Source organism: Castor canadensis, chromosome 2 (assembly GCF_047511655.1).
Source record: "Castor canadensis chromosome 2, mCasCan1.hap1v2, whole genome shotgun sequence".
NCBI classification, from domain to species: domain Eukaryota; kingdom Metazoa; phylum Chordata; class Mammalia; order Rodentia; family Castoridae; genus Castor; species Castor canadensis.
Genome location: NC_133387.1, coordinates 133,268,177 through 133,280,494, shown reverse-complemented (window position 1 = coordinate 133,280,494; position 12,318 = coordinate 133,268,177). Strand labels below are relative to the sequence as shown.

Here is a 12,318-nt window from a genome sequence, read left to right as displayed (position 1 = left end):
GACATTTTGGGATAGGGAAGCCCAGCTCGCTCAAATTATACAATGTTATACTCACAGGGTTTGTTACTATCCTCTACACACTTTGATATAAAGTTTATCATTTGGTATTTTGATTAGGCTCTCATGGTAACCAGTGCATCTGCAATAAGTGGGAACTTCTGTCTCTAACTTGGTAATACAGAGATTAACTGTGGAAGCTCCATTATTCAAATTCCAGCCCAACAATGTGTTGTATGACCTCAGGCAGGTTCCTAACCCCACTAAGACTCAATTTCTGTATTTATAACAGGGACAACAATCTACTGAATAGATTTTTGGTGAGGATTAAAAGACATCCATGTTACTGGAGGTGTCATTCAAGCAGTAGAACACCTGCTTTGTAAGCAGAAGGCCTGAGTTTAAATCCCAGTTCCCTTCCCCCCCCCCTCAAAAAAAAAGACATCCATGGAAAGTGGTATTACACTGCCTGGCTAGTGTTCAATAAATGTTACAAAAGCACAAATAGCTAAAACAAAAGTTAAGCAACAATGTTAAAAATGAGTGACACCTATGCGAGTACAGTTGAAAATGTTATTAAACACTAATTGTTCTGTCTGCAAGGCTAAATTTGAATATTAAAGTAGTAATTCTTCTGCCCTGGGCCCCCCAATGCAAGGATTATAGATTTACACCACCACATCTGGCTAATTTATGAATTTTAAACTGCACTGCTTTGAGTAATATGCTGTCCTGCTCCTTCCTGCCTGGGCTACATAGTAAGACCCTAATCTCAAGAACAAACAAATAAAAACAATTTACGAATTGTTTATCTCTGGAATGTTCTATTTAATATTTTTAGACCAAAGTTGACCATGAATAACAGGAACTGCAGAAAGTGAAACCACAGATAAGAGGGAACTGTTGTAGAAGACATTTTAGTGGTTGGTTGTAGGATTTGCTTTAAAACAATTCAGAGGTGGGAAAATGGGTGGGAGTGAGGCAGGCTGAATTAGGGACATTAAGGCACCTGACCAAAGAGAAATGACTGAAGAACAAGCACTGCATTAATAGGTAACTTGAAGTCTCTCACTCCCCATTAGGCTTAGCAACTGGCCATGCTCTTAACCTTGCACTAATGATTTGCCTGTCACGGTAAAGATCTCAAGAAAAACATCTAGTAAAACTCATCCTTGAACTAAAAGAAGACCTTGATGAAGAAAAATAAGCTCCTAGCAATGAGCTTTTCTGCCCTAAACATCTTTTAAAGGAAAGCACCTGGCAGATCCTCAAACATGTGTCACCACTATGTCAGTTAGGAGATTTGATCTCTGGGAATCCCAAATTTGTCAGTTCTGAGAACATATAAGATACATTTAGAGGAAGGCTGTCAGGGCAACAGGTGGACAAATGAAGAAGCATGCAGAGACAAGAACCCATGGACCCCTGGACTTTCTTTCTTTTTCTTTTTTCCAGTACTGGGGCTTGAACTCAGTGCCTCACGCTTGCCAGGAAAGCACTCTGCCACATGAGCCATTCCACCAGCCCTTTTTTGTATTGAGTATTTTCGAGGTAGCATCTTGCAAACTATTTGCCTGGGCTGGCTTCAACCCATGACCCTCCTGATCTCTGTCTCCTGAGTTGCTAGGATTATGCGCAGGAGCCAAAGTGCCCAGCTACTACACTTTCTTGAATCTTATGAATATTCCTTACACAAAGGACTTGGCATGGCTCTCATGTGCCCCCATCTCCAGCCTATTGAGATGCGCTTTGTTATTCTGCTTTTCTAACTAAAATCTCTATGAAGTTCTCACCTAACTAGATTCATTCTTAGACTCTTTTCTGTGATGATATCAGGAACTTGGTTGGCATCAGAACCATGAACAGGCACCCAAGTCACAAGCTCAGCACCATGGGTTGAGGCTCATGTTCTCTGGGAACCTCTCTGGGTTTGAACAGGTTCAGGTTCCTATGAAAGAAGTACAGAGGAAACAAGATGGACTGTGACTGTTGACTAATACAATGGAGGGTTGATATGCTTTCTAAACTTTTTATTATAAAAAAATTCAAGCATATACGGAAGTTTTTAAAAACAGCAGCTGTATCAGTGGGGAGGCTAAAGGCAGGAGAATGACCAGTTAGAGGCCAGACTGGGCTATGTAGGGAGACCTACTCTAAAAAAACCAAGAACCAAAAATGGAAGCTGAGGACTGGAGATGTAGCTTAGGTAGAGTACTTCCCTAGCACATGCAAAGTGCCAGGTTCAATCCCAAACACCACAAAGAAAAGGGAAAAAAAAATGGATGGGGGCATGGCTAAATCCCAGTACCCAAAAAAAAACAAGTCGCTGAATTTTAACAATCTTTGCTTACCATTTTGAGTCTAGATAGTAAAATCTCAGCAACAACTATAGTAGTAAATACTTATAAAGTATATACATGTTGCCAAGGTGATGCATGCCTGTAATCCTAGCACTGATGAGGCTGAGGCAGGACCATCGTAAGTAAAGACAAAATAAAACAAAAAACCCACTGTACATGCATGCATACAAACACATACACATTCATTTGATTCTTATAGCATATTTGTATACACAATTTATAGATACTGGGCTGCAGGTATGGCTCAAGTGGTAGAGCACCTACCTAACAAGCATAAAGCCCTGAGTTCAATCTCCAGTACTGCCAAGAAAAAAAAAAAAAGATTTTAAACACAATGTATAGATACAGAACCTGAGGAATGGTGAGGTTAAGTAACTTCACAAGGTTGTATAGTAGTAGAACCTAGATTGAACCCAAGTTCGATCACACATGTTAAAAGGAGGAAAGTAACTGGGTGCTGGAGGCTCACACCTGTAATCCTAGTTGCTCAGGAGGCAGAGATCAGGAAGATTGTGATTCGAAGCCAGTCTGGGCAAATAGTAAATACCCAATACAAAAAAACAGGGCTGGCAGAGTGGCTCAAGTGGTAGAGAGTCTGTCTAGTAAGTGTAGAGCCCTGAGTTTTCAAACCCCATTACTGTCCAAAAAAAAAAAACAAACAAAAAGAGGAGGAAGGCAGAGCACCATACCACATTATCCAAAGTGATTCAAAGCAAAGACTCATGAAATGACAGTTGCTAATGAACTGTGCATTTACCCTCACGTTAGGTTCTCTACCTGTGGCAATGTTTGAGGAGCTAATCAGAAAACTTCTAAACTTTGAAATAACACAGAAAATACTTGGATGGTTTAGGTACACATTTTATCACATCCAGCCTTCATTTGATATCACATGGCATGAATGCCTTCATTCTAAGCTCTACTGAGGTACAGGTATATGCACAACTTACATCTTACTTCAAGACTAAAGGTGAGTAATAAAGACTAGTTGCAAGGAACAGAAGAAAGATTACAGAAAATGAAACAGAAATTCAGATACGTACCATAACTTACTGTGTGAAAAAACTTAGCTTCTCTCTAGGGATAATTTTTTTGCTCCTAGAACCCATTTCTAATATGAATGTTCAAAATGTTCACATAATCAAAAAGTATAGGCACATGCAAACTATGGAATTTTGAGTATTCTAAAATACTCTAAATATTCTAGGCCAAAAAAAGAAACTATTATTCAATTAGGAAATTTAATTCTTTATGAAAGCTTTTAGGTCAGATGATTTATGTCAAGGACAGTTAACTCAACCAGGATGGTGCACACCTATAATCTCACCACTCGGGAGGCTGAGGCAGTAGGATCACTACTTTGAGACCAGTCTGGGCTACATAGTGAGATACTATCTCAAAACAAAACAAGACAGGAGTTTCCTCCTTTTACTTCCTCTCTCAAGTTTCCTTTCTAATTCCTTCTATATGAATGACTTTAACCATTCTTATAGCAGCCCTAACACTATGCAAATATAAGTGCACTTCACAATCATATCTATTTTAAACTTCCTGGTTTCAAATACACTGAAGCACATGATTCAAGACAGAAATCACAATCAGTGGGAGAGAACCACTAAACCTCAGAAACCAAGAAAGACCAAAATTACACTTCAGCTTTACAGAAGTGACTATTATAATTTCATTGTTTCACGTTTACCACCTGCTTTTCAAGTCTCTGTCTATGTTGGAACTTCCACAATTCTACTCTGACTTGGGATGAGTCCTGGGGAGGAAGATTAGGTGTGACTGTAATCAATTGTTATTGACTGTTTCTAACTGTGGGGAAGATAAGCAAGGGGCTCAAGAGCCAAAAGCTGGCAGTCTATCTAGGGAAGAGGTTATCTGCCAGGGGATACTAAGGATGGGGTGAGGATGAACAAAAGACTTCACCAGCCTCAAACATCCTCTCCAACGATCATCATATTTTGGTTCTGATTCTAAGATGCTTTCTGGTTAGTTCCCCAAATATTCTAATACCAGGAGTCAGAAGCCACAAACAGAGAACATAAGTGCTCAGGTCCTTGAAAAAGAACATCTTCAGAATGTTCAAAGAGCGGCATTCCTATTTGTACAAAAGGCAATACAGTGGGGTTAGATACCCAATATTTGGAGACATAATGGTTTTGACTCTTGACTACTGCATACTTGTGTTCCAGTTTCCTCATTAGATGAGAATGGATTGAGCTAATTCATGCAAGCACTTAGAATACTACCAACTGCTAAGAGTGTAGCTCAGTGGTAGAGGGTGTGCTTAGCATTCAGGAGGCCCTTGGCTCAACCCCCAGCACCAAAACACAAAAAAGAGCCCAGCACATAGTGTTCAATGGAACTATTATAATTTTTTTCAAAGTTTTGGGATAATGCTCAGGATGGCCTAGATCTTGAAATTCTCCTGCTTCAGCCTTCTGAGTAGCAGGATTATAGACATGTACCACAGCACCCAGCTATTACAGTTTTTCTTTCTTTTCTGGTTTGTTGGGGTTTCTTGTTTTATTTTTTTTGGTTTTCTAGACAGGGTCTCATTAAGGTAGGCTAGGCTAAACATGAACTCAAACTTCTCCTGCTTCAGTGCCCCAAGTGCTAGAAATACCACCATAATAACGATTTTATTCTTATTACATCCCTTCTGGTCTCTAACTCATGATCCTCCTGCTTCAGCCTTCCAAGTGCTGGAATTACAGGCCTGTAACATATCCTTGCTAGGAGTGTAGCTCAGGGGCCAGGGATACAGGTCAGTGAGAGGGTGCATTCAGCAGGCATAATTATGGCTATGTATTCAATACCTAGCAGTAGAAAAAAAAATGTTAAATATCTCTTGATTTTGATTTGTGTAAGTAAAAATCTAAGCATGATCAACTCTAAAAAATTATAATTATGAACTATCAAAGAAATGGGACAATGCAAGGCCTCAGTGGTCTGGCAGGAATGTGTGTGTGTGTTTTGGGGGGCCAGGGTGGCTTAAAAAGCCAGATAGGAGATAGATTGTGAAGGGCTGTGTACAATACACCAAGAAGATTGGGTTTGCGCCAGATGCTGGAGGCTCACACCTATAATCCTAGCTACTTGGGAGGCTGACATCAAGAGGACTGAGGTTTGAGGCCAGCCCAGCAAATAGTTCATGAGACCCCATCTCCAAAATAATCACAGTAAAATGAACTGGAGGTGTGGCTCAAGCAACAGAGTGCCTGCTTTGTAAGCATGAAGTCCCGAGTTCAAACCCCAGTTCCACCAAGGAAAAAAAAAAAGAAGCTTGGATTTATTTTATAAGTATTAAGATACCATCTAAAGTAATCTCAACTACATTGTTAAAATAAATTTAAAACAACTTTAAATCTAAGTTTCAAAACTTGCAGAAATGAGAGAATGTCAGAAAAATACAGTGATCAGTGATTTAAATATTTTAGTAGTAACACACCCTAAACTAAAACAAATTATCAGGAAATTTGAATAAGTGCAAATGGAGCTTCCTACCACTGCCAATACTAAAAAAAGACACAGGTCGGGGTGTAGCTCAGTGGTAGAGTTCTTGCCTATCAAGCATGAAGCCCTGGATTTAGTCCTTAGCACTGTCAAAAAGCACAGTACATGCTATTTCCTGCCTACTAATACACTTCCTCCAATTGTTGGAGGCACTAGATCCATCTGTGTCAACTTTCTACCCACCACTATCACAACAAAAAAAGGTCATTGTCTGTCATCTACTCCTCTAAATATGCTACTGAAATAAAAAGTTCGGCACCCTTAGGTACAAACAATATCATACATCATTAATGTCAACATACACATAATTCGGACATAGCCAAAAACCAGATTTTTACAGTGTCTGATACACAGGACAAATGAAAAAAAGCCTTACTTTAAGGAAGAAAAAAAGGCAGCTGATTTCACAAAAATGTCAGCGTAAACATCCGCTTTTTCCTTCTTAGTATACTAATTTGTTTTTATCTGGTGAAACTAGATAAATTTGCTAGAATTATGTCACAATAATGAATACCATCGCAGGCCTCACAGAATTATCAAACTCATTGGTCTTAGTCTAACCTTCATTTTATTTTAAAAATGAAATTAGACCCAAAGCAGCATTTTGCAAAGTATACAGCAAAAACATGACATAATCTTTAGCTGTTACATAAGGAATGCACTTACTAATTATTTATTTGTTATGTGTCCTAGGAAAAGGTATAAAATAGCTGGACATGGTGGTACTTGCTTATAATCCCAGCACTCTGGAGGTTGAGGCAAGAAGATTAAGAATTTGAGGTCAGCCTAGCACATAACAAGACCCTGTCTCCAAAAAAAAAAAAAACAAAAAAAATTCAGGCTTCAGGCATGGTAGAGCATACCTGTGATCCCAGCTACTTGGGAGGTGGAGGTAGGGGTAGGAGGATTGAAGTCAAGGCCAGCTGGGACAAATGTACCAGACCCTATCTGAAATACAAACTATAACAGTGTGACCCTGAGTTCAGTTCCCAGAACCACACACAAAATATAAGAAATAAAAAAACTGGATGGGCTGGTAGAATGGCTCAAGCAGTAAAAGTGCCTGCTTAGCAAGTGTGAGGCCCTGTGTTCAAACCCCAGTGCCACCCAAAAAACAAAAAACAAAAAGATTGAGATGTAGCTCAAGTAAGTGGTAGAGTGCTTGCCTAGCAGCACACCCCCCTCCCAGAAAGACAGAGAGAGAGAGAGAAAGACAGACAGACAGACGCTGTGCACTGGTGACTCACGCCTGTAATCCTAACTACTTGGGAAGCTGAGAATGGAAGGATCATGGTTAGAGGCCAGCCCAAGCAAACAGTTTGAGAGACCCAATCTCCAAAATAACCAGAGAAAATGGACCGGAGATGTAGCTCAAGCAGTACAGCACCTGTATAGTAAGCATGAAGCCCTGAGTTCAAACCCCAGTACCACAAAAAAAAAAAAAAAAGTTTAAAGTATGCAGTAAATTTAAGTTGGGGGTACAGTTCAGTGCTAAAGTATGTGCTTAGTATGCTCCAGGCCCTGGATTCAATTCCCAGCAGAAACCAAACAAAAAGAAGCAAAATAATAACAGACAGTACTCCAGATGGCAAACAGGGTGATGGTGGTGTAGTTCATGAGTGAAGATCCAGTTTTCCATTAGCACAGGGCCTGTTTTTGTTTATTTGCATGCTTTCTTCCTGGCTTTAGGTTGTGTTCTGAATTTAGAGAAAACATGACCTTTGGTTAAGTGAACTTGTGTACCCTACTTAAGCTTATTCAGAGTTTAAGAAACAAACACCAATATGCATACAGAAATTCTACTGTTCATAGAAAAGAGTATGTAATACCACTAGGCAAACAATAGTACAAGAAGTCAGTCCTATTCCGGAACAGTTTTCTAATGCATCCACATACCATTAGAACCTTAAAAAAGCCGGGCACCAGTGGCTCAAGTTTATAATCCTAGCTACTTGGGAGGCTGAGATCAGGAGGACAGATGTTTGAGGCTAGCCCAGGCACGTAGTCCAGGCAAGTAGTTCATGAGACTCCATCACCAAAATAACCAGAGCAAAGTAGACTGGAGGCGTGGCTCAAGCAGTAGAGGGCCTGCTTTCCAAGCATAAAACCCTGAGTTCAAACCCAAGTCTCCCCCAAAAACAAAAATAAACAAAACACTTAACAATACTGACAAAAATTTAAGCTAAGTACAATGATCATTAAATTTACTTTGGCATGATCTGTCACAAAAGAATGGTAATGGAAAAAGGTCTCTCCTATCTGCTAATATTTATATGAATGTGTTCTTTCTCATTACCTCTTGACAAGAGAACGAATGACAAGTGATCAATGGATGCCTTAAGCATTGACTTTGCTGGTAGCAGAAATATTTCTTTTTCATATTTTGCTATGAAATATTTTAAGATTAAAAAGCTGAATGTGAGTTGGGCACCAGTGGCTCACTCCTGTAATCCTAGCTACACAGGAGGCAGAGATCAGGAGGATGGTGGTTCAAGGCCATTCATGGGCAAATAGTTCATGAGACCCTATCTCAACAAAACCCATCACAAAAATGGCTGGGAGTAGCTCAAGCAGTAAGAGTGCCTGCCTGCGGCCCTAAGTTTAAACCCTACTACTGCCCCCCTCCCCACCAAAAATACCCAATTCAAAAAAGGGGTGGTGGAGTGGCTCCAGTGGTAGAGCACCTGCCTAGCAAGTGTGAGGCCCTGAGTTCAAACCCCAATATGGACCTCCCCCACAAAAAAAAGCTGAGTGTGGTGGTACATATCTGTAATCCCTGAACTCAAGAGGCTGAGGCATGAGAATCACCAGTTTGAGGCCACTGTGGGCTATATAGGGAAACTGTCTGAAAAACCAAAATAAAAAAACAGAAATATTTAAAATTTTTTTTGTTTTTTTGGCGGTACTGGGGTTTTAATTCAGGGCCTTATGCTTGCTAGGCAGGCATTTTTACCTTGAACCATTCTGCCAAGCCTCGAAACAGAAATATTTAAGATTAGATGTGAAAGTATTCCAGCTAATGATGAATCACGAAGTTTAAGTGTAGTATTTTCCAGGACGGGAAAGAACCACTTATCCCTGGCCATTTCTGCACTATTACTATTTCACCAAGACATATGAGAACCAGTCTTCAGGGCAGCAGGGCTGATAGGGTAGGATCCCTTTCAATTCTTAAATTATCTGCTAGTGAGAAACTATACTATTTTCATAAGGCTCAGGGTACACTGTCAGAAAGCTGTGCTGGTATCCAAACTCCCCTCTGTCACCGTCCCGCCAAGCCCAAGCCCAAACCCCTAGAAGACAAACAGCAACGGTAAAACGATATAAATGATACTCCCTTCCCGTCTTTTTATTTTTTCCAACCAACTTTGACGTCTCTAGGTTTCATCTACCATCAGCTGCTTTCCTAACATTGGAGTGACTAATGATTAAGGACAGAAAAACCCCGACAAAGTGAAACAGCATTTTACAGTAGTTCCTCCCCCACCCCCCTCCCCCTCACCCCACCCCCACCCCCACACACTTCAACTCTGAACTGTGAACTTTGTTTTTACTGATCCTTTTCTTTGTGCGCGCTATGGAGAAGCGGCCAGGTAAGGATGGACTTTCCTGGACAGCAAGGCGTACGCAACGCCATGACCCTCAGAGTCTTAAACAATTGTCTCAGAACTGTGGTCACCCACCATGCAGTCTATTAAACCCGCCCAGTAACCCCGGGGGGTGGGGGTAAGGGAATGGGAGTCGATCTCTGCTTACGTTAGAGAAAGAATCCATGGTCCCAACATCCCGCCACCCTTCCTCCGCCGGTCCTTAGAGGATCTGCTTGCGCCTGGCGTCCTCCTTCCGGGCCCAATCTGCCAAGTTTGGGCCGGAGAGCCCCCTCCTCCCCTAAAGCCCGACCCTACCAACTTTTCAACTGTTACAATACACTCTCCTCAGGATATAATCCCAAACTTTCCTCCGGTCAGCTCCCTTAGTCCCACTCCCCGAGGCTCACCGAGCGGCTCCAGCCACTCCTCTCCGGCCGCCACAGTTCGGACACTCTCAGACCGAACACTTTCAGACCGGACCAGGCGCTGCGTCTTTGATGCGCCTGCGCGCGTCGCACTCGTGCGCATGCGCACTTCTCATTCGCCGCGGCCTCAGACACACCCCTGCAGCTGGAGCCAATCACTGAGCGAGGGGTTTAAAGCTCCCTGCCACGCAGGCGGAGAGTCTGGGAACTCACCCGTTAACCGAAGAGATTCTCCTCCCGCCGGAAGGTGGAAAGCGCTCAAGCCACATTTACTGAAGGCAGCGTGTGCCCAACACTGTAGGGAATGAACGCTGAGGAAAAGAGGCCATCAAACCCTACCTGATCTACAGATTTTAGGGGGGGGGGTTTGGGGGGAGGGGGGGTTTGCTATGTCTAGACTGGACCGTAGATACGAAAACAAATTATAGTGGCTAGAATATGGTGCGTGGCAAATAGAAAATGCGAGGCGCTTTTGGCTCACAGTGTTACAAAGCGTTCTATTAGTGGTGGCTGAAGAGTTACCGGAGGAAATGACTTTCAGAGTTGTGAAAGATAAGAGTTCTCCCGAAAACCCGGGAGGGAAATAGAGTTTTACAGGTCCTGGGAATAGCCTTATGCCAACGATGTAATGCCTTCTGGAAAGTTCTGGTAGTCTTCTCTTGTTAGAGGCTTAGAGCTCATCTTATATTCTTTTGTTTTGGTTCGGTTTTTTTGGCGGTACTGAGGCTTGAACACAGGGCCTCACGCTTGCTAGGCAGGCGCTCTACTACTTGAGCCATTCTGCCAGCCCTCTTATATTCTTTAATGTAGGGAAAAGTGAGCATTAAAAGGCTAGCAATGAGTAGGATGTGGTGGCTCACGGCTATAATCCCAGGCTACTTGAGAGGTTAAGGAAAGAGGATCACTTTGAGCTCAGGAATTGGAGGCATAATAAGACCCTGTCTCAAAAAAGAAAAGAAAAAAAGGAAGTAAAAATCAGGGCAGGGGGGCTGGGGTATATAGCTCTGTGATAGTGATTGTTTAGCATGTACGAGACCGAAATTTACAACCACTGAAAACTATTGAAGGGTTTTAAGTACGTGAATATTTATTTTAAATCACTTGCACCAGGAATTCTCCCATGCACTTCTAAAAATAAAATGCTAGAAATCAAAAGGAAAAGTGTTCCAAAGAGGTAGTCTTATTTCTAATGGATCAAGGAGGTCATCGGTGAAAGTGGTATCTGTTTAGGAGAATGAATGGCAAGGTCAAAAACTACGTTGCAGTAGTTTGGAGAGGGAAGAGATACAGAAATGGGATCAGGTCATAGAATGCTTGTGGAAACTTTGGCCTTGAGAGAGGATGATGAGGGTTTGATGTTTTTTGAAATTTCTTAGAATAATGATAGGAGAAACTTGAGCATAATAGCAATGATTCAACTGAGAAAAACCAGTTGATTTTTTTGTCTTTGTGTTTTTAACAGTTGAATTAAAAAAATAGTGGATAAAGATCTTGAGAGGGTGAAAGTAGAAGCAATTCAGTGCACTGGTGGGAGGAATGGTGTTGGGAGAAGAGAGGGAGAAAGAAAAGGAACTTCTCAATTACAGTGAGAGGAAGTATTTGTTAGCTTGTATGTTTAGTAACAGGAAGTTACAATTCTTTGTAAAGCAGGAGGCAGTTCATCTGCTGATTAAAAAGGAGGTGGTGAGAAGCTGGGAGTAGTGGTGCATGCCTGTAATCTCAGCTGTTGTGGAGGCACAGGTAGGAGAATCTGAAATTCAAGACCAGGAGAGACAAAGTCAGCAAGGATGCACCTAAAAAAGAAAAGAAAAAAGACTGGAGGGGGTTCTAGGAGCATAGCTGAAGTGATAGATGCCTGAAAAAAAAAAAAGTGGTAGTCTTGGTAGTTGAGATTTAGAATACTGCTATGGAAAGTGATAGACCAAGTTGACCAGAGAAAAGTAGTAGGATTGGTCAGCAGTGTTGAGAGCCTTTTTAAGATTGGTAGAAAGGAACTCACCAATTTCTGTGCTCCTGTGTAGCTTACTCAAACAGTAATCACTTCTCACAGGGGTGGAGGTGAAGAAAATGTATGTTGAGTTCATTTAGGATTGGAATGGTCATGGATATAACACCATGATTCTCAACCAGACTACTTTGCTTTCTAGGGAACATTTGGCAGAATCTGGAGAACTTTTTGGTTATTGTGAGGACAAGGAGAGCAGGTGGAGTATCAAGTCCAAGGATGCTGCAGAACATCTTAGAGTGGATGACAAGACAACCGCTGGCAACAAAGCATTATCTGCTCCAAAATGTTAATATTCTAAAAGTTGAAAAATCCTAATCTAAGGTTAACTTGTTGCTCACTAATATCTGACCTTGATCTACAGGCTTTTCCTTGGGCTGTGGCCCTGAGCTTATAGGATAAAGCACTTCCTCCCTTGC

At 41.5% G+C, this 12,318-nt stretch overlaps 1 protein-coding gene across 3 annotated transcripts in view; it reads right to left on the bottom strand.

Annotated features, from left to right (window-relative positions):
- The window catches only part of Snap23 (synaptosome associated protein 23), a 28,464-nt gene extending 18,449 nt beyond the window's left edge, over positions 1 to 10,015 (bottom strand). For 2 of the 3 annotated variants that reach the window (XM_020170227.2, XM_020170228.2), the window contains exon 1: positions 9,877 to 10,015. The gene's annotated coding sequence lies outside the window, so the exon portion shown is untranslated. Of the gene's footprint in view, positions 1 to 1,790; positions 1,946 to 9,876 lie in introns of all 3 variants that reach the window. The other variant, XM_074065753.1, reaches the window with a different exon arrangement.
- Positions 10,016 to 12,318: the final 2,303 nt, after the last annotated feature.